The 24,011-nt window shown below is 39.0% G+C and overlaps 1 protein-coding gene across 4 annotated transcripts in view; it reads right to left on the minus strand.

Moving 5' to 3' along the window:
• The window catches only part of HIVEP2 (HIVEP zinc finger 2), a 225,338-nt gene that overhangs the window by 163,994 nt on the left and 37,333 nt on the right, over positions 1-24,011 (minus strand). For 3 of the 4 annotated variants that reach the window (XM_027772903.1, XM_027772901.1, XM_027772902.1), the window contains exon 2: positions 10,507-10,581. The exons of the other annotated variant lie outside the window; for it this stretch is intronic. The gene's annotated coding sequence lies outside the window, so the exon portion shown is untranslated. The remainder of the gene's footprint in view (positions 1-10,506; positions 10,582-24,011) is intronic. 4 annotated transcript variants of the gene reach the window in all.

Raw genomic sequence — 24,011 nt, forward strand, 5'->3', positions numbered from 1 at the left:
AGGAATCATAGCAGGATCCACATTATCAGATGTTTTAGAGATTGAATTGAAATCATCGTATGCATAATGTATTAGGGATGGTGTCTGAGACAAAGCAACTCCTCAATAAAAGTTGTTATCATCAGTTGTATTAATATTCTTATTCAATTTGCCTTGAAATTTGGCAATGTGTAACTCTAAGAAAAAAAGTCACATAACAGCTAATAACTGAGTACTTTATGACATCATTTCCAGGACTCACAACTTTGCCAGGCACGTGATGCTCTGCTCCTTTCCAGAGAAGTGAGGATCACAGAGAATTAATTAACTTGCCGGAGTTCCAACTAGTTAAGTGACAGAGAGGGCCGTTAAGTCACGTGAACTTCAAAACCTATATTCCTTCCTCTCAGTTAAGAAATAATCACAGGAATAGCACAAGGAGCTGTGGGAACAACACTCAGGTCGAAGATCATTCCACAACCTGTTAACTGTGCCCTCAGGTCGGTCACTAAACTACTCTACCCAGGTTTACCTGCCAGCAATGAATTTGTTCCTGAGTCCTAAGCTGAGGGAAGGGGCCTAAGATGATGTAGTAGTTACACTGCTGGACTCCCATGTAGTCAACCACGATTTGAGTCCTGGATCTGGCTGCTTAAAACTAACACCGGGTAAGTGGGCATGCATCCCAAAATCCTGAGAAGAGAATGGAGGAGAACGGATTGAATCATGGCCACCGATCCCCCACAGCGGGTGATTTCTCGCTTACTGTCTTCTGGTGAGTGCACATGCCCTATAGCAAAAATCACTCTAAAAACATTTTAAAAAATAAAATGAAGAAACACTGTCAAGTGCTCATTTACAAGCCATAGATCTTCGAAAACCCACAAGCCCTAGATGCCAAGTCTTCAAGAAGCTCATGGAAAGTGCTACTATGAAAAAACTATGCATAGACTTTTTTGAACCAAAAATTATTAACTCAGACTTTAATTCCACTTTCCCATGAATGTTTTGGAGGCCATTCTTACTATTGGGTCATTGGGAAAGACATAATGCATTTTTGCACAGAAAAATATGCCATGACTGTCCTGACAACTTAATATATAATCATGATAAAACTACACAGATGTATAACATCTTACAGTTTATAAAGCATCTTTGCAAACATTAATTCATTTTAGCACCCTGATAACTCAACAACTTGGCTATGTGCTAGTCTACTGGGTGAAAAAACTAAAACACAGGCTAAGATATTTCCTACAGTTACATAATCACCAAATAGTAGAGATATGTAAATACCCAGTTTTTCAAATATTATATCTATGTTCCATTCATTTTACTGTATCTGCTTCTGGAAAGTAACAGCATCTTTCTTGTGTGATCTGCTATGATCAGTAATCCAACAAGATGTATCCTTAGCAACCTCTCTTTCGTGCACTATAACCTGTGCTGAAAATATAGTATCTAGCCAGTCAGATCCCACATGGAGGACCACATTTAGAATCCTAGCCCCACCAGCTAGAAAAACAAACCCAACATGTATACATATGTGCCCCAAATCCCAACAGGATAAAAATGGTGAATGATTGCACTGTAATGCCCCATTGAGAGGGTGCTTTCTCTCTCTCTCTCTCTCCTTTCCCCTCTCTCTCTCTCTCTTTCTCTAGCAAGGGCACATGTACTCTGCCAAAAAAAAAAAAGATAAGAAAAGAAAAACGTAGTTTCAGTTAACTTCTATACTATTTCTCAATATAGCATAACATGTACCCAATGGGGGGGGGGGAGGATACACACAGGAAAATGGGTATCTTCCCAAAGCTTGAGTGGTCAAGAAGACAAGGGCCCTGTCTCACTCATTATGTATAGCCTAAAGCTCGTATTGCACTTAGGAACAGGTGTTAAATAAGTGAATTGGTTACATCTTGAGAGAACTACTTTATAAAATATCTCTCTCAGGACGAGCAGTTAGCATAATGGCTATGTCACTGGATTCCCATGTAGTCGACCACAGTTCGAGTCCCGGACCTGGTGGCTTAAACTCACGCCGGGTGCGTGTGCATGTGTGCCCAAGATCCCGAGAGGAGAAGGAAGAAGAAGGGATTGTGGTGTGGCCATCCTCCCGGGGAGTGATTTCTCTCTTTCAGTCTCTCTGTCTCTGTCTTTCTGGTGAGTGCATGTACCCTATAGCAAAAACCTCTCAAAAAAAATCTCTCTCTCTCTCTCTCTCTCTCTCTCTCTCACACACACACACACACACACACACACACACAATCTTCAAAAGTTCGTAGAAATTTGTGAAAATTTATGAAAAAACTATGCATGGATTTTAAAAATATTTTGCACCAAAATAATCCCATGCTTTAATTCCACTTTTCCATAAATGTTTTGAAGTCCTTTCATAGAGTCCATATGTGAACAGTATTTTTTTTTCAATTCTAGTGGTTTTGTTTTGTTTTGTTTTGCCATAGGGGGCATGTGCTTACTGAAGAGAGATGGAGAGATGGGGGCCTGTGCTTATTGAAGAGAGACAGAATGATGGAAAGTAAAAAAATCACCCCCCAGGGGGATGGCCATACCACAATCCCTTCTCTTCCATTCTCCTCTTGGGATTTTGGGTACACATGCACATGCATACAGCGTGATTTTCTTTTAAAGATTTTTTGGCACAGGGCATATGAACTTGCCAGAGAAAGAGAGACAGACAGAGACAGAGAGAGTGGAAGTGAGAAATCACACCACAGAGGAATGGTCATGCCACAATTGCTTCTCCTCCATTCTCCTTTGAGATTTTGGGCATGCACACACAAACACCCAGTGTGATTTTCAAACTGCCACATCTGGGATTAGAACCATCATTGGCCATGTAGGAAGCCAATGTCTTAACCACCACAGCACTGCTAGTCCCAATTCTAGGTACTTTTAACAGAGAATTTTATGATAGAAGTTATGTTTCAAGGTAACATTAAGTGTTGACACTGTGCCTCCTACTGTTCCAAGCGCTTTACGATTACTAATTTATTCCCAGCAACAATTCTATGAGTAGTCACTAATATCCTTAATCTACAGATGAGGAAACTGCATTAAGTTAATTTTCACAAGACTACAGAGCTGATTAGTGGCAGAGCAGAAATTTGAGCATAGGATCATCTCATCCAGAGTGTCTACTCATAACCATTCTGCTACATTGTCCCTGTCCCCACTGAATAAATGCCAGACGCTATCCTTGGACTTCAACTAATCTTCACAATGACCACTGACGCAATAGCAAATCATCCTGGAGATTGAACGTTGTCTTAATCATTTACTGACATGATTTGATAATCAGAGGGGGAAAAAATTATACAATTTAATTCTTTACAATAGTCCTGCTCCATGACCAAAACTTATCACAAATAGCACATCCATCACATTATAATTTAAAAGGCTGTTGGAAAGGGACCAGCAGATGGCAGAATGGCTACATCTCTGGACTCCTATGTAGTCAACCGTGGTTTAAATCCCGGACCTGGGGGTTGATTTCTTGCTTTCTGTCTCTCTGTCTGTCTCTTTCTGGTGAGTACACGTGCTCTATAGCAAAATCCTCTCCAAAAAAAAAAAAAGGTTGTTGGAAAAATAAAACTACAGCTACATTTTAACTTTAATACTTGAAGTTTGAATTTATAACCAGTTTACTTCTTCACAAACACTATCTTCATTTTTTCCCCCATGCAATCTTGCAAGTTTCACATTGTTTTTCATTTGTAATCCTAAAATTGTTGTGATTCCCATTTGTCATCCACTGAAATTTACCTTTTAAAACAAAGAAATCTGTAGAGAATTTTCTTGAGGACTTATCTTCTCATCTTTTTTTCTTTTCTTCTTATTACTTGTTTTATTTCTTGGTCATAATGACTTAGGATGATTTCAGGTGCCATAGCAGTCTTCCAAAACTAGAAGCTTAAGTTTTTCAAAACTGAGACTATGCACAGCCCACATCAGTATCTCTAGGCACGGGCCTCCAAATCTACATTTTCCAGCAAGTTGCCCAGGTGAATCCTCTATCTATTGGGATTAAAATACAGGATTTTCAATCTGTTAACTTACCTAAATGATCCTTTTATTGAAGCCTTTTTCGTTTATCAGTGTGTATATGCTAGTTTTAGGAAAATGCAAACTTCACTTGAGCTCAGCAGAAAGTGTCACATAAGATGGGCCATTTTATATACCAGATTTAAACCAAGGGGTTTCACATACTCTGTTCTTTATTTCAATGTGCAGCAATAAGGAAAAACGACTAGACAATAGGAAGTGGATCAAATGAAAATTTCAACTATAGCTGCTTAAAGGGACACACCAACCTGCCTCAGCTGAAATGCCTAATGCAACAGATTTTTTTTCCCCAACAAAAACTGTTTAGTTCATTCAGAAAATATTGGCAAAATACATTTCAGTTGCAATTACACATTCTATCAAAAATACAGGTGATATTTACAACATTAACTCATAGATACAAATTAATGATTAAGTACAACAGATTTTTATATTCAGTAATTTATTTTAGAGTAAAGCCTGATCATTTCGTTCTCCTCTTAACCCTCATTATCAAAGACTACTTTATTCTGTCAACTAATGACTGAGATTAGAGCTTTAAACACAACATCTTCATACATCTTCATTTAATTTTTTTAATGTATTTACTAATGCAGGGAACAAGCCAAAACTTAAACTACAAATGTGACCCTAAAATAAAAAATGTGACCTTTTTTGAGAGTTTATGTGCTTAAATGTTTGATTGGTTTCCATAAAACTTGATAAGAAATTCAGATTATTTGGGTCAATATGATAGGCTATTACAGTGGATCTGGTCCTGTCACCTAACCTGCCGTGTTCACACCCTACTGTTTGTTGGTCAACCTCACAGAGACACCCAATTCTTCAACCCCTTTCTCTCCTCCAGGCTTCTCTCATGATCCTGTCTAGGGCCCACTAAGAACCACTCCACCATTTCTCTTGCCAGCATCCCAAATGATTTGTCACCTTGTCCTCAGTATATCCATGCTAAAAAACACCTTCCTTCGGCTCATCACATCGTCCATTCTTGAAGCATCAGTCCAGCCGACTGAGGAAAATTACCAGCTCTGGAGGCTGGGCCACTTCTGTGGACCCTCTGAGCATCAGCCCTAAGGCTTCATAATGCTCTGCACAGCACCACTCCCATTTCCTCAGGCAATTCCTAACATGTCCTTGTTTGTCAGTATTATCCAGTTTTCTAAGATAAATGACTGTGCCTTCCACTTCTCTCTCTCTCTCTCTCTCTCTCTCTCTCTCTCACACACACACACACACTTGATAAAACAATGATTTTTTCAAGGAGTATCTTCCTCAATGCAGATTCCACTGGTAAACTTAATAGCATGCCTCCTTCTACACACCTCTTCACTCAGTCCTTTCAGAGCACTCTGGTCACTCCAGGATTCAGCTCAATTATCATCTTTCCTTTAAAGCATCGATCTTTCCCTCTCCAGTGGCTCTGTCTTATCAGCACATATAAATAGGATCACATTGATAGAAAAAGGCTCTCAGGTCTCACTCCTCCCGTGCACACAGCCAAGCTGCTGGAAGAACAGTAAACTTCATGAGGCACAAAGTAAAACTGTAGAGGTCTCTTTCAGCACTAGAACAGTTCTTAATAGGCACTCAGGAATAATTCTCATTGCTTAATACTGACACTGTGAAAAATACAAAGCCTGATACAAGAGTGGACAAGATACTTCCATAGGTCCTTTATAAAAGAGTATCCAAAAGTCAAAAAGAAAAAAAGCAGGAAATGAGACTTAACTTCATTAGCCATCAGAGAAATGAAAACAAAGACTACAAGGCTATGCCACTGAAAAATCACCAGAATGGTCAAAATGAGAAAGATGGAAAGACCGCAGCAGGAGGGGTCAGTCAGGACACTTAAGTGCTATTGGAAGAAGCATAAATAGACACAACACTTTAAAACAGCATGTAGTGGGCCATCCAGTGCCATGGTGGTTAATTAAAGTGGCTAGATTCCACATGGCCAAATACATGGTTTGAGTCCTGGACCCAGCACCTTGAAAAACATACTGGGTGTATGCATGTATCTAAAATCCCAAGAGGAGAAGGAGGAGAAGGGATTATGGTGCAACCATTCCTCTGCCAATCCTCTGGGGGGTGATTTCTCTCTCTCTCTCTCTCTCTCTCTCTCTCTCTCTCTCTCTCTGGGGGATCACATGTGCCCTATAGCAAAACCTAAGAAAATTAAACAAACACAGAAAACAGTATATAGTAGTAACTACTAAAGCTGAATATATATGCAAGCCTCATGTTCCAGCAACGCCACCCTGCGGCTATATACAACAGACATTTACTACAATATTCACAGGGATGCTATCTGTAATAGCCATAACCAAAAATAAACCCAAATTCATTGATGATGGGCTAAATAAATTACAATATATTCACACAGTAGAACTTAATAATGACAATGAGGGACCAGCAGTTAGCATAATGGCTATGTCGCTGGACTCCCATGTAGTAGACCACGGTTTGCGTCCCGGACCCGGTGGCTTAAAACTCACACTGGGCATGTGTGCGTGTGTGCCCAAGATCCCGAGAGGAGAATGGAGGAGAAGGGATTGAGGTGTGGCCATCCCCCCTGGGGGGTGATTTCTCGCTTTCTGTCTCTCTCTGTCTGTCTGGCAAGCGCACACTCCCAATAGCAAAAACCTCTCCAAAGAAAAATAAATAAATAACAACAATGAATGAACCCCACTAACATACTGTTGAATGAAATAAGCCAGACACGAAGAAAACAGAACATAGGTATCCATGCATCTATTAGGTCGTCGGAAAAGTCGCGATGCATTTTTTTTTTATGTAAAACTGCATCATGACTTTCCCAATAACCCAATAAAATACAAAAATAGGCCAAAGTAATATAACAATGGTTTTTTGGTTTTTTTTTTTTTTGGAGAGGTTTTTGCTATAGGGCGCGTGCGCTCGCCAGACAGACAGAGAGAGACAGAGAGATAGAAAGCAGGAAATCACCCCCCAGGGGGGATGGCCACGCCGCAGTCCCTTCTCCTCCATTCTCCTCTCGGGATCTTGGGCACGCACGCACACGCGCCCGGCGTGAGTTTAAGCCACCGGGTCCGGGACTCGAACCGCGGTCGACTACGTGGGAGTCCAGCGACATAGCCATTACGCTAACTGCTGGTCCCCATAACAATGGTTTTTAAAAGTCCAAATAATAATTTGCTTATGAAAAGGAAAAGAAGCGTTCCTGGAATGTTGATAATGTTTTGTTTTTGACATACTGTTCAGTTTCTGAAAGTTCATCAAACTGTTTTATGCCCTTCTCTGGATATGTGCTGTATTACATAATTTTAAAATCTGGATATATTGATTAGCCCCTGATCCTCTTATTTGAAACACTGTGAATGTCTTTCTCTGTCTCACCCTGCAGGCTCTAAGACCCTTGAGGCCAGAGTCTAAGTCTTCATTTTGGCTTCCCTAATTCCTGCAGAGAGCTAGGTACATCCCTGCCCTCAACAAATAATTCCAGATGAAGGAGTAAGCGTACTCCCGTCAGCCCCCTGATGAATTCTGTTCTCTCAGAGGCTCTTGACTCTGAAGTCTGCATTTTCAGCCTCTTTGCTGGACTTCAGGTCTTTGGATCTGCCCACAGACACTGCAGTGATAATAATCTGCCCTTTATTTGAGAACTGGTGATGAGTCAGGAGCTTTACATAGATTATCTTGTACCTGTCACAAATAACCCACAAGTTAGTAATTATTACCTCCTCTTTACAGAACAGGAAGCCAAGCATCCAAACTTAAGTAACTTATCTAAGACTTTCCCTCGCCTTTCACACTAATGCAGGCACTAAGTCCCAAGTCAACACTCTATCCTGTGCTCACCCTTCAGCATTAGTTCAAGTCATTATTTTGTTCTCTGTTAGTTCACTGTAATTGTTGGCACACCACGTTTCCCAAATCCAGCTTAGTTTCCTCTAATTCATTCTCATGATGCTGCCTGAGAGATCTTTGTAAAATGCAAACCTGAACCATCTCTCCTCCCTGCCTTCAGGATAGAGTTCAAGTTCACCAGCAATGATATACTCTCGCTGATCTGGTCACTGCCAAGTTCTCCAGATGCTTTCCTGGGATTCTACTCTTTCTCCCATACCTTGTAATAAAGCTATGTGAAGATATTCTCACGAATTTACCTGATGTTTCCAGGTCTCTGGACTGTTGCATACCAAGACTTTATCTTCCTGGAAGGCCCTTCCCCATGCTGTCCGTCAGGTAAACTCCTCTCCATCTTGCAAGGTGCAGCTCAAGCATCTACTTCTCTTCCAAAGCTGCTGCATTGTTTTCGTGTTGTAGCTAAGTTGGGTGCATTCTTTTCTAGCCCATTTCATAATGTATCACATTTATTTGCAGTCTGCAGTATTCACTTCCAGACCATGAACTCCTCAAGAACAGACATGCCTGTTCTTTTTTGCATGCTTAGGCCAGCACACAACAATAGGTCAAAAATACCTGAACAAGTAAATTAATAAATGAACCTAATTGCACGTACACAGGTCATCTTAGCTGCGGATAATTTATTTTTTAAAGTAAATCCCAAGAGAATATTTCAAGGAGAAACAAATGGGGAAGAGTAGGTTATTTCTCTTTGTGAATTCGCCTGGAGTAGAGCTCAAGGTATAAGCCAGAAACATTTAGCTGTGTGTAAGTGCCCTGGGAAAGATAACACTCTCTCTCTGTCCTCAGGCCTCTGATCAGTAATCTTCTCCTACCACCACCAGAGCCATCTATGCTGCTGGGTAGGGATTAAGGTCAAGAGTGAAAGGAAAAGGGTAAAGATCTCTATCAAATAGGATATTTCTTGGCTCCCTAATCCCTGAACCTAATGGAGATAATCATCGATACTCAACCTCAAGTTTTAGGTGGAACAGAAATGCTCTAAGACTTGTTAGAGATTATCCTCAGAGCTAAAAAAGACAGAGCAGAATATTGCATTGGTCTCTTGGATCAACTAAGTTGGAACACAGCAAAAGTAAACATTTTTCGGATTGTTCTATCATTTCTGAGATGCAGGACAGGAAGACGGACATATAAATAGCTGAGCAGTGATGCTCTCTCTCCCAAATGAAAAAGCACAAGAACTGGGGGCTTAGTGGAAGCAAGCACGGCTGTGATACCCAGTGAGAAATGAAACTTCATGTTCGAGGGTTTAGCAAGAGACCAAGAAACCATGGGCAGGAATACTTAATTCACCAATCCTTTTAAGCCACGTAGTACTTCAGCAAAAAGCAGGACTTCAGATGACCCACAGAAACTTTCACGCAGAGGAGAAAGCTGACTGCAACTTTCACCAGCCCTCACACTGCACAAGAGCTACAATTTAAGGCTCTCCCTGGAGTAAGATTGTGGAAAGCAGCAGCCAAATGCCCCCCCAGGGACACAGTGGTGCAATAACTATGTTGACATTCCAAAAAGAGAGAGGGAGAAGAGCCTCTCCTCTCAGCAATCCTCTCAAATTGCCTTTTCCTGTTTCCTTTCTGGAGAGAGGGAGGTGGATGATGGCGGCTAGATCAGGCAAGACCAGAGGGCAGCTGATGTGAACTTCAGTCAGGCCTCTCTACACAACAGCTTTATTATGATGCACACATCAAAATGTGTGGGCAAGGCTGGGAGGGTTGCTTCCCCCCTCAACTCCCAGCCTCGTGCTTTGAATGCATTTGTGTAAGCATACCCTCTGACAGAATTGGTTCTTCCTGTTGCCATGGAGCTGACACCTCTGTAGTTTAGAAGGAAAGATCACACTGCTTTCTACCTCTAATAGCAGAGGTAAGGAGCACTGCATAATATTAACTCCACTTGTGTTGGAGACTTTCAGTTGCTTGTCTTCATGTTCTGCATAAATTATATTTGTTTAAGGTACTCCTTAAAAATGATCACAATAGAAGCTGCTGGCAAACTGAGTCTTGGTTTTGTAAAATCTGTATGCCAAAAGTTGAGCACATGCATAATATGTGAGCTTCCCCTACCCCTGCCCTTTTTAACAGGGATCATTGGTGACCTTCTCACCTCTAGGGGGGGGAAATCAAACCATAATCAATAAATATGATGTGAAACACAGAGTATCCCATAACCAATAGCTATTTTCTCTATGATAAACCTAATGATTTAAACTCTAATTATTACTTTTCAAACAGAACCCAAGAATCAAAACTGTGTCTATCAATAGATTACTTTTTCAAATACAGATACACGTCTGCAAGTTCCTCTTGGGTCACATTTCAAGGCTCAGCTATTACCCTACTGTTTGGAAATCAAATACAAGAATCTTTAAAAAAAAAAAAAAAAAAAAAAGAAAGAAAGAAAGAAAGAAAAGAAAACAAAATTATTTCCTAGCACAACCTCAGTATCTAACTTGCCCCTTGGCCTCTCCTAAGAAAATGGACTGCAAAATTAAGTGCCAAGGAGTTAAAGAAAACAATTTTGATTTCCTACCTGAAAATCTGCTTTCGGTCCTAGTCACACATTCTCATAATCTTGAGTCTCAATTTCTCAGGTAAATTCGCCAATCTGCTGACAAGAAGTTTGGTATTATGACTTCTCCCACAGAGCATCCATTAAAACTTGCTATACAAATGACCTTACATGTTAACCTGAGCAGTTAAAGTGAATCTATCAGTTTAAAAAATGAGAGCATAAACATGTGGAAGAAGGAAAGGCAAAACATTCATTCTTGGTGCCCCAAACTCCACAGTGCTAAAGTTCTCAGCAAAATAAATGAAAAGAAATTAATGAACAACAAAATAGCTATTGGTGGCATAAGATGATAACCCAAAGAAGAAAACAAATATCCACAAATCCATGCCAATGGCAAGTAATCGATCAAATATGTAGATACTTCCTCCCTTTGAGAGCTAAAGTTTAATTCTTCTCCCTGTAAATGTGGGCAGACTCCCAAAGAATAAAAAACAGAAAGAGAAGAGCAGTAACTTTTCAGTTGAAAAACCTGGCAGACTCTACTTACCCCATGGTCAAGGTTAACATTACTAGTAACAGGTATGTTGATGTGACATTCTCCCATAAGAAAGGAGGAACATGAGACAGGACATCGCCTTGTGGAATTCTGCCTCCAGACCTGTAGCCCCAGTCTACATTCCTGGCCAATACTCTTCAAAACTTTCAATCCAGTCCAAAACAAGTGGCGTATGTCATGGTATACTATGTTAGGTCATCAAGGTAGGATATGGGATAATAGGTCAAAACATAGCTATGGGGACCAGCAGTTAGCATAATAGCTATGTCATTGGACTCCCACATAGTCGACCGCAGTTCAAATTCTGGCCCCGGTGGCTTAGAACTCACGCCGGGCGTGTGTGTGTGCGTGCCCAGGATCCCGAGAGGAGAATGGAGGAGAAGGGATTGCGGCGTGGCCATCCCCCCTGGAGGGGTGATTTCTCGCTTTCTATCTCTCTGTCTCTCTGTCTGACGAGCGCACGCACCCTATAGCAAAAACCTCTTCAAAAAAAAAAAAAAACATAGTTATGCTGTTATGTATATGTATTATATTTTGTATTACATTAAATATATTTTAAGGAATTAATTATTTCATTTTATTTGTTATTACTATTATTATTTTTTAATTAGACTAGAGCGACAGAAAGAGAGAGAGGGAAAGTGAGAAAGCAAGCCACCAGGTTCAGGACTCAAACCATGGTTAGCCATGTGGGAGTATGGTGCCTTAACCCACCATGCCACCTGCCAGCCCCTACAGAAACATTTTTAAAGTATCTACTTAATACTAAATGAACGTCTCAGGCAAACCAAATGTTTCTTGCAAACTGTTAATCAGCTACTCACATAGACTAGGTTTTCAGATAATAATTCTGTGTAGACAGTCATTTTTCTTCTTTTTAGATGCTGACACTCTCAGAACACATTGAAATGAATGGCATCTTCAAATGTAGACCACTTCAGTCTTTTTTTTTTTAAAACAGATAGTATGTATAGCCTCCCCATGGCTAGCAACAATGTATCTGTTATTGATGATTGTGGCAACTATTTAAATGGGCTTACTCTTTCTATTTCAATAGCACAACAATATCCCCAGTGCAAGGCTCAGGCCCTTCTGAGCACCCTAGCCAGACACCCCATCCTGCTGTGGATAGGCATTCCCCAGCCTCTTGGCTAGGTGACAGCAACCACAACAGCCTACAAAGCGGGTGGAGAACTGATGAATAAAATGATAAATATTTGTGATGAAACAGGATGTGGGGGGGGCAGAGAGAGGGGGTGGAATATCTCAACTACTAAACTACTGAGGAAACGTGGAATTCCTCAGTATTGTGAAACCGGGAGCAGTGCATTGAACTTTCCTCCGTGTTTTCCCTTTATTATAAATTACTTACAGACTTGCTCCTGTACGGCACAGCGTCACCCAGACACAGAACTTAAGACTTCCAGCTTACCAAGCCATAAGCAATGTGCCCCAACATACATGGTGATCATCCACTGAAGTCCCATCAAACAATGATGTGCAAATACACTTCCAAGAGATAGATCTGCCCTTGTTGTTGACTGAATGCATAGTTTAAACCACTTTCCCTCTCATCTCTGTCACTTAGTAGCAACAACAATCATTTACAGGCTAAGAAGCGTCTTTGTCAAGTGGAAAGTCAAGAAATTCTGAAATGAAACATTGTGCTCACTTACACTGTGTATCTAGAGGCAGAGATTTCACTTTTATGGACTCTCCAAACTCAGGGCCAACAACTCTAGTGGTTTCCATTCATTCACACTGTGTTTCTGCTATCTGATACCAAGGCTTAACGACACAAAATCGAAAGGCAAAATCACTACTCGTTTTTTAAATGTTGAAGGTGCTATCACCAAAGATGCCCGTTTGGAGTCCACAACACTAATTTTTCATCTTTGAATCTTTCTTTATTGCTGATTATTACACCAAAACAAAGTAAAAAAAAAATAGCCCCAACCTAAAGCACATCTCAGTGACAATCTGCTACCTTAAATGAATCTCCGAAGACTTCTTTAATTGAAAGTGTCCAAACAGTGACCTGTCATTTTGCCATAAATACAAGGAGACAGCAGCATGGGGCTGTGGAAGGGGGAATCTCACTCAGTTCACACTAAATATAAACATAGAACTTTATCTCAATACAAAAAGTAAACTTCTAGCAGTTTCTAGACTTACAGACTCAATTCACTCTGCCTGAATTTCAACCAGTATTTGCCAAACACCTCTAAAAGAAGTAGCATGAGAAGGATGAATTCTACTTTTGTTTTCCATTTGTTATACTAACATCCCAATTATAATTATCCATCCCTTTTATTTACTTTTCTTTAAAAATCATTTCTGGAAAACTTAGTAATTAACATCGGGAAAACAATGCCAGAGTAATCAGTATCACATACACTTTCCTTTAGTAACATATTCAATTTTTCCCCGTAAACTTGTTCATACTGAACAACTGACATCAAACTGGAAAAAGCAAAACAAAGCTATGAGAAAATATAGTAGGTGAGTCTAAAATGAATGTGACATTTCATCCCCACCACTACCACATACACACAACTGATACATTCCTTACCAGTGTACTCGGGTCTAAATCAGAACTCAATATGCTTGTACCTTCTTTCTGAATGAAAAGAAGGGAACCCAATGAAACTGATTGTATGATCCAAGAAAGAGAGAAACAACTCTCTCTTACCTCTCAGATGAAAGAGATTATCAGGCCAATTGGTGGAATGGTGGTTAAGGTAGCTAGCTCCCATATATCCAAATGCACAGTGTGAAATCCCAGGCCAGAAGGACTGAAAATCATACACGTTGTATGTGCATGAGTATCCAAACTCCAACAGGAGAATGAAGAAGAGACTGCGGTGTGGCCATCCTCCAGGGGATGATTTCTTACTTTCTCTTTCTCTCTCTCTCTCACTAGTGCACATGCCTTATTGGGAAAATAAATAAATAAATGAAACAAGAGAACACCTCTACCAATACTGAAATATTAAAGTGAAAAACCATAACCTATAAGACTGTAAGACTATTTTAACTATTTGTTAGTATCTATTCCAAAATTCATTCTTAGCCTCACTGTATCAGTTTAATTTGACATCCCCACACTATCATTTATCAGTTAAGTAACCACGGGCAAATTGTGGTTTTCTTATCTGTTGACCTCCAATAAAGGTAAGCTGATAGGGCAGGAGCTATGACAAGCATAATTCCTCCCCCATTATGACTTATTAAAACAACTTAAATATATTTTCTTAATAGTTGCTTTGATGACTTTGCTTACCTATTTATTTTATATTTTGGATATAATAATTTCTCTTTTAAAACTACTTCAGGGTAAACATAGTTAGTCTTTAAATTCTCTCTCTCCCATATGAAATACTGGAGTATATACTGAACTCCTATTCTAAATCAGAATGGAGAAAGGGATTGCCCAACGATCAAGCAATAAACTATTTGTCAGATAACTTAGGTTATTTTAAAATGTTTATAAGATCAATTAAACCAAGAAAAGAATGTTAATATTCACTAAAAATTATAACAATACGTCCTATTTACATAATGGAATCTCAACCTCAGAAGAAGAAAACAACAGGACATAATTTAGATTATCAGAAAGAGCCTGCTAAAAGGAATTTTGAAAAGGATCAAAGATTTAAAGTAATATTTTAAAAATTGTTATTACAAATTAAATTTTAAAATCAAGACACTCGAGGCCCAGCCACAGTAACACAAACAGGAAGGCACCCTGAATAATAGCTGGGGCCACACAGAAAGCCCAGGTTTGGTTCCAGGCCAAGCTAGATAGGCAGGGCACAGTGCCACACATCTGTGGTGCTAGCCAACGAGGAGCCCAAGACAGGAGGACAGTCACATGGAGAGACTCCACCAAAATCTCTCCTCTCCTCCTCCCTTTCCCACATGTCTTTATAATAAAAATTTTAAAATCAAGATAACTGGAACACAGTGTTGTAACTGTTCAAAAACATATAGAAAAACTGATTCCCAAACATGCCATGTTTTTAAAGTGTTGTGTAAATATAAAATATAATTACTTTTGCTTTTAAAACCTGAAGTTAAATACACTTCTGATTTTACGGGCCAGATTCACTGCATTTAGATGTTTGTGAAGGTAGTTTTCCTTTACTTTCTGATCTCTCAATCTGTAAACTGACATTTAATACGTAAATATTATATTGTTTTTATATCCTCTATAGAGTAACGCTAAAAACTGATGATAAATTACCCTCTAGCTTGGTCATTCCATGACTCTAGAATATACAGGTCTATATAAGGAGCCAAATTCAGTTGGCGGTAGACTACAGAGCAACATGAATATTAATAACCAGAGAACCACACTATCTTTATGACTACAACTTGCAAATAACTTTGAAAGAATTCACAAAAACTTGTCAGAAACAGATAAGTCTGATAAAACTAAGTTAAAATTATTGAAAGTAGAAAACAAGAAAACAAAAATTAGACCACATTAAGAAAGAGAACCAAGTGAAAGTAACAAAAATTAATATATAAAAAGAGGTAACAAAAGCATATTTTTCAAAAATAAGTAGGGCATAAACTAGAGAAGATATGATAATTCTGAAGAAGACATGTAATTAATAAAGAAACCACACTAATTATTTTCAAAATACAAGCCAAAACAACAATGCAGTGTAAATTTTTACTTTGGCACAACTGTGATAAAAATGGAAAACAATCTGAAAATAGGAACCATATACAATAAAAATGTTCATGCCCTTTGACAAATATAACTCACAAAAAACTGAAGATTCAGAAATAAGGGAATTTTTAAGAAAACTGTGAGGGGCTAGAGGGTGGCATGGTGGTTAAGGTATTGGACTCCCACTCCTGGCTGACCACAGTTTGAGTCCTGGACCAGTAGGCTTGTTTTCTCACTTTCTCTCTCTCATCAAATTTTAAAATAATAATAATAATTTATAAAATTAAATAATTATTTTTCAAAAAGAAAATAGTGATAATTAAATTAGATCAAAATTATGCAGCTATTAAAATTAGAAAATGGAAATTAGCAAAATGGCAGTTTGTACAAAAATAGGATTTTTTTCTTTTTGGAGAGGTTTTTGCTATAGGGCACGTGCACTCGCCAGATAGACAAGAGAGAGATAGAGACAGAAAGCGAGAAATCACCCCCCAGGAGGTATGCCACGCCGCAATCCCTTCTCCTCCATTCTCCTCTCGGGATCTTGGGTACACACACACACACACGCCCTGCGTGAGTTTAAGCCACTGGGTCCGGGACTCAAACCATGGTCGACTACATGGGAGTGCAGCAACATAGCCATTAAGCTAACTGCTGGTCCCAAAAATAGGATTTTGAAATGAAGTATGATGTCAATATCAATTAAAACTATCTTAAATATGTGAAAGGAGCAAATATCAGAGAAACTAGAAAGGAAAATAAAAATCAAGTTAAGTCACTATAAAAGGTATAGGATACTTGTGTGTTTTTCCTTTATCTGTGATTTAATATTGCTCATACGATGAATTAAAAGTATGACAAGAACAAATGAACTACAGGGTACTAGGAAGCTCCAAAATAAGCTCTCTCAAATCTATCATCCAATCTTCCCATAAAACAATGACTATGGCACAAACAAGTTCATCAATAGCCAGATCTCTGTAACTAAAGCGAGATTAAACTCTACATGACATGGGACCAGAAATGGTCTCTTGTATATCCATATTCTTTGAACCATTCATCTGTGTCCAGGTTTTTAGTATATGAGATGTGATATGAAAGATTTTTCATTGTACCATATCCATTATTTCTACCAGAGTTCAGTACACACTACCGAATCACGTTGTTAAAATACAGGCAGCTCTCAACTTACAAACACCTGACGAAAACCAAAAATAAAACCAGTTGCTGCTGTCCCCGGGCTGTCGCTTTCTAACACGACCAGAGGCCTTATCTTTTATTACCCCCAGAGAGACTCAGCTGTTGTGAAGATATCAAACTCTTTAAAAGAATCTGAGGGGAGGAAAGGTAAATGGCAATAAAAGCAGAACCAGATAGGAAAACCAGACAATGCTGGAGTTACCCTCAGCAGTACTCAGTAAATACGGGATGAATGAATGAAAGGGAATTTCCATTTGCACCCTTATAATTTGAGCTTCATTACTTTGTCTCTATCTTTCTCCAACAGCCTGTTAACAAGCCTCTTTCTTGGGTTCCTGATTCGTGGTGCTGGAACTAAAAAAGGGAGTCGAAAACCAGAAATCATAATCACTGGGCAGTTCCCAAGACAGAGACACATCCATGACCACCCCAAGAAGATCTACTCACAAAAAGGGAGGCACAGAGTATGTGATATACAGGGAGACAAGGCAAGACAGAAACAGAGGAAGTTGAGAGCTTATTCATAAGGATGTCCGAGAAGAAATAAGAGAAATGAAGCCTTCCTGTGACATAGAGAAAGTAAGTGCATCAAGGCTACAGTGGGTTAGGATGGGTTTGGGACTAATATTATTTCCCCTACAGTGCCAGTTGAATATATCTCTTCAACTTCACTTAGATGGACTTAAAGAAACAGCCACTTTAAGCACATCTGAAGTCTAATAACTTCTCGATTCATTTCATTTTATCTATTGCTAACCCCATTCATCTTCTGAAATTTTGAGCCACTGCACAGTTTAAAAACTTTCCTCAGCTCCCTCTTAGAGAAATCGTAGAAATTCAGTTTAAGAAAACTTTAAGAAAGACCATTAAGAATGGTCTTTCAGTTCAATAACTCAATGAACAGGGTAGAGCAGCTTCACTCCCATTCAACAGAATGTTTATAATAATATAATACAAATGTTTATACCCTTTCGATTATGAGGATCCAATCCAGTTGACAGCAGATTAACTTCCTATACTACTTAATAGTGCTCAGAACACAACCTGCACCTCTCCTGCCTTTCACTCATGGCCACTATACTGCACAAATCCAGAGGGTGCCATTTATAAATAGCATATGCCAAGGTACCCTCAATAGTTTAGAAATAGCTAACTCTTGGGAAGCCATATGGGATAATCCTACTTCCATCTGTAGTATTATCTCCAAAAGGAATGCTCTCTTCCCATCTCATCTTTGCTTCTAAGTTACTAACCAACTCTCTGGGCCTACATCTTCCACAAAATCTCTCCTGTTTCCTGCATTGGTCTTAATTCTTTCTCTGCAATTTCACTTCATTTTGTTTATGACTCTTTAGTGTATTCTGTCTTCTAGTGTAATGAGTTAGTTATGCATGTTAGTTATTACCAATACTAGATTGTATACTCTCTAAGAAATGTGGAGTAGTGTTGGATTCGCATTCCCTTCTACACAGCTCCTAGCCTGTTGTCAAAATCAAAACAAGTACTTAAATAGTTGTTGGCTGGAACTTTTTCTTTTTTCTTAATTTCTTATACTGTGCAAGACAAAGAAAGCACTCTCCAAAGGTAATAGTCACGATGCAATCCCTTCTCCTTCATTCTCCTCTCAGGATTTGGCCACACATACACATGTACTCAGCGTGATTTCCAAGCCACCGCATCTGGGAATCCAAGTGCATGTAGGTTGTAAGATCTGCCACCTTAACCACCAAATTGCTGACTGACCCAGAACTACTACTTCTTTTTCTTTTTCTTTTTTTAACATAATATATATTGCATTATTTCTCTTTTATTTGAATTTTTATAAAACAAAAATTACAGAACTTTTTTTTTTCAACAGAGAACTTCACATTCTTTTGTCTGTTAACTGCGGCTCAGTACCTTTGATTGAGAAATGCAGATGATTCCAGAAATTTTAAGGACACAGTTTAGACAAGAATGGAATGCAGCAACTGGAAACTTAAGGCTATATTTTGATAACTTGGTGCCTTCAAGCCTTGGGTTGAAAGAAGTACTAAGGGGTAGGATGCCAAAGACACACTTTCCCTATTTCAAAATTTAACCTAAGACCAAATATGCACCTATGATAAAACAAGGCTTCCTGTCACCTCTTCTTCCTGTAAGAAAAGTACCATGTTCTAAGAAAATAAATTATAAGTTCTATATGACCAATTAAAAACACAATTTTGAAACAAAATGCAGAATAACCAGGCACATTTAAACCTGTTTTATACAATACCAAACATAATTTTTTGTTCAATTAACAATAGCCTACTAGAGGACAAGTTTAAAGAATACAAATCTGAAACACTTGGAAAACATATTTATCAGTTTGGAGGTATCTAAACATGATTTTTCTACTATATAGAGTCCATATGTCTGCCTAATAACAACACACATTTTCTTATTGGTATGCATGCTAAAATATCTATTTGAGTAACTATATGATGCTCCAAGGCAATAATTATGATCTATTAAAGGACAATTATCTACATAAAATATTATTCAGCATCAGCTGTATAGAAAGAACCATCTTCAAATTAGTGTGCAGAGATTTCTCCCATCGGTCTCACTCTATATATGTGTAGATAGAAATCTATCTGGATATTTTTAAAGACTTTAAAACATGCTGTGTTTATGTAGCATTGGTAGACTGTATATTGGTAGACGATTCAAAATAAGATAGCATATATCTACATACATGAGGATTGATAGTCTCTGAAAAATAAATACCATAAATTTTAAAGCAATTAAATATGAACAAAGCAGGAGAGGGACAGCACAGTTAAAGAGCAGAACGCTGGGGGTGAACTTCATACTAAGCCTCATACATAAAAAATGTTTGAAATTATATATTTCTAAAATACACTAAATAATTGCCTCTCTTTGTAATCAGAAATTTCTCAGGGTCATTACCATGAACATAGATTACCATAGCAAACCTATTAATTTCCATTTACTAGAAGAATACTTATGGAGCCTCTCTGATCCTACACTACAATTAAGGCCTGAAGCCACAGTATCAGAAGGGGTAAGCAAGGTCTCAGCTCTGGTGGAACTTCCATTCTAAGTAGAAAGGTCAACAAACAGCTACTGTAAACTGGGGGTGTCTCAGTAGAACCTTCTAAAGCAGCTGAGATGCACGCATTTGCTTATCTTTTCGTTCTTCAGTTTCCCCATTGGCCTACATTTTGTTCTGCCTTTTGAAGATCTTGTTTCTGATTTTTACAGCCTATTTCCTTCACTTTCAGTCTGCCAACTATTACCTTTATCAGTGACACTATTTGTTGTTCATATACTCCTTATCGTCTCTCAACAATCTGATCAAATCTGTTAAAATTGAACCTAAAATAAAATGCATCTCAAATCAGCTCTGAGTGAAGGCTGAATAGGTATTTTTATATCACTGTGGTTTTCTGAAATCATTTTATGCATTATCCCATTTCTTTCTGATCTGATTTTTTTTATTATCCAACTGACCATGACATACATTTAAAGAGATAATTTAAACCAATTTTCTCCATAAAATTTCTCACCTCTTCTCCCACCCCATTCTAAAGATACGTACAAAAGAAGAAAAATAAACAACACTTCTGCTTAGATGTAATATCTCTACTGCCAGAAAAGTCTCCTTTAGGTAGAATATTTTTAAATGGCATTTAATATATAGATCAATGTTTCTCAAAGAGTAGTCCTTGGATCATCTGCATCAGAATCACCTGATTTTCTTCTTAAAATTTGGATTTATATATCTCACCTCAGATAAAGTGAATCAAATCTATGGAGCTTGAAGATACAAATTTTTTTTAAGCACTTTGAGAACGGTTGTGTACAATATAGCCTGAAACTACTGATCTAAATAATCCAAAAATGCTCAATGAAAATGTCAGTTTGTGGGTCAGCAGGTGGAATGGTGATTGAGGTGCTGGACTCCCACATGGCCAACCAGAGTTAGAGTCCTGGACCCGGTGGCTTTCTCTTTCTCTCTCTCTCTCTCTCTCTCTCTCTCATCAAATTAAAACAGTCTCTGCAAAGCACTGGATAACCTGAAGTTTTAAAAGTTTAAGGAAATAAAGTTGAAGGGCTACTTCGGCCCAGGGAGTTTTCATTCTAATAAGGAACACAAGCACTGACATACAAAAATGACTTAAAAATACAACACAAGGAACATAGTAGAGTCCAGTGAAGAGTGGGTACATACAGATTGGGCAAAGCAGAGTCAAGAACTGCACAGAATACTGCTGAGACTCAAAAAGGAAGACATCTAGAACATGTTTTGGGCAGAATTTTAAAGGAGAGATTTTCCAATGTGTTTCTGAAGAGCTGTGGAGATTGCCAGATGTCATTTAAGATCAAGAAGAAAATATGTATAATCTTATCTCTTGGCATCATAGTCAACATGAAAAGAAAGAGAAAAATGCCCTGCAGGATTACCAAAATGCTGAGCTACCAATTTGGTAAACTGTCCTTAAAAAGAAGGTTTTACAAATATATTGTATCTTTCATAAGCTTATTTATTTCTTCTATAAGAAAGAGGGGAACCAGCAGTTAGCGTAATGGCTATGTCACTGGACTCCCACGTAGTCGACCGCGGTTCGTGTCCCGGACCCGGTGGCTTAAAACTCACGCCGGGCGTGTGTGCATGCGTGCCCATGATCCCGAGAGGAGAATGGAAGAGAAGGGATTGCGGCGTGACCATCCCCCCTGGGGGGTGATTTCTCGCTTTCTGTCTCTCTGTCTCTCTGTCTGGTGAGCGCACGCGCCCTATAGCGAAAAACCTCTCCAAAAAAAAAAAAAGAAAAGAAAGAGACAGAGGAAGAAAAAGCGCACCTCCAACAGGGTCGTTATGTCATTCTTCAACTCCAACTTCAGTCAGCCTGAATCACAGACACCCAGGCATCTGACAAGATCAGGGAGGTCTCTGGACACAAACCTAGCGCCTTCCCGTGTGGGACAGCCTGCCTGAGTTCCATTACTGCTTACCACCACCTGACTCTCAATATGTTTTATGAGAAAACCAAGACTCATCTGAGGCTTTTTTTTTGCAGACTACTTCTTCTGGAACAGAGGCTGGTCTTTTCCTTCCTTCAGGGACTCTTTAGCCCAGCCTGACACTGCTCCCAGAAGGATCATAAATTTATTGCTTGTCTTTCAAAACAGCAAGCCATTCAAAAGCATCCAATTACTCTCTCCCTCCACTTCAAAAAAAAACAACAAAAATATCATGTGTGTGTTTGTGGTGCACATCTGTGGGAGGGATGCATGTGTATGTGTGTGCATGCACGTACATGCATGTGTGAGTGTGGATGTGAAGGGGGTATTGTTGACGAATTTAACTGACTACTCATTACTCCTTGATTAATGAGATACTGCATTTTACCATTCTCATGGATGCTTCAGTGCTAGCACTCAGGACAAATTATATTGGAAAGTAACAGCCAATAAAATCTCTGATTCGTGATCAAGACAATTATCCAAAATTGCCATACTGAGCTAGTGATCCACATGCTTCCTCAGCTGTGCTGTCCAATATGGTAGCCATTAGCCACAGGTGGCTGTTTAAATTTGAATTTAAAGCTAACATTAAACCCAATTTAAGATTTAGTCGCACTAGCCACACTTCAAATAACCCAAAGCTACACGTGGTCGGTGGTTACCATCAGTGGCCAATGCTGCTACAGAACATGTCCATGACTGAAGAGTTTAGTTGGGGAACACTGTTCTAAGGTCCCTCTTTCTAAAAAAAAAAAAAAGAAAGAAAGAAAAAAGAAAAAACAACCGCAAATCCCAATACGCAGAACCACTATTCTTTATATACAGATCTAAATACACACTAACAATAATTGTCAAATTTTCATCCCTTCCACTAAGCCTTCCCAAGCCATCGAGGAGAAATTCATGTCTTCCTTCTCGGAAATCCCTTAACACCTTCTGCTCATCATCTGTCTCTTCACTGTAGTTTTCAACCTGGCTTGGTAGTTACATGCATATCCATGCATATCTATCCCCCTTAGAGTGAGCTCCCCAAGGTCAGCTGGGTCATAAACATTGAGCACACTCTAATAACCCAACACAGAAAACCTAGTCCAAGACACATTTTTTTTTCTTCTTTCTTTTTTTTTTGGAGAGATTTTCACTATAGGGCGCGTGCGCTCGCCAGACAGACAGAGAGAGACATAGAGACAGAAAGCAAGAAATCACCCTCCAGAGGGGATGGTCACGCCGCAATCCCTTCTCCTCCATTCTCTCGGGATCTTGGGCACGCACGCACACGCACCTGGTGTGAGTTTTTAAGCCACCGGATCCAGGAAGTAAACCACGGTCGACTACGTGGGAGTCCAGCGACATAGCCATTACACTAACTGCTGGTTCCCTCAAGACACATTTTTAATTAAAAGATTAGTAAGTAGAACCCATTACTAATGGGAACATCTAAAGTATAAAAACTGGAAGAAAGAAGTTGGAAGAGTCTAAGGCCTAGTAAGGTTCTGGGATCATCCCTTAGATGGAAATACTGCTTGTGCTTCATATTTAGAATAAAAAAAATCCAATTATTTTAGAAGTAGGTACAAAAATGGACATAGAGGACACAAATCAGAACAGTGCTGGCTATCTATCACCTGTCCTATGAGACGGTCATTAGCGAGCATACAAGGACTGCCCCATTACCACTGCCAGATGACACCACCAACCCTTACTAACTGGACTGCTTCACTTAAGATAAACTTTTCAAAAAGTTCTTCTAAATTCACTTGTTTTATTCATTAATGTTACTTTTAAATTATTTTTCCTGCTCTACAAATAATCACTGTAATTATACTTCTTTGTGGAGTACAGTATGGTCTTTCAAAGCATGCACATGGTATATAATAATCAAATCAGAGATTTAGACATATTCACTTTATTCAAGACTGAGCATTGCATAACGCTGTACATATTTGATAACAGTTACACTAGGTATTTTGGGGGGAAGTATACATTGAGTTGCCAGCAACCTGTTCACTCAGCTGTGACAGGAGTTCCACAGCCACTTGTTTTCATGCATTTTTGTATCTGTTGCTCATTTTC

The sequence above is a fragment of the Tupaia chinensis genome, unplaced genomic scaffold (genome assembly GCF_000334495.1).
Source record: "Tupaia chinensis unplaced genomic scaffold, TupChi_1.0 Scaffold000313_1, whole genome shotgun sequence".
NCBI lineage: Eukaryota > Metazoa > Chordata > Mammalia > Scandentia > Tupaiidae > Tupaia > Tupaia belangeri.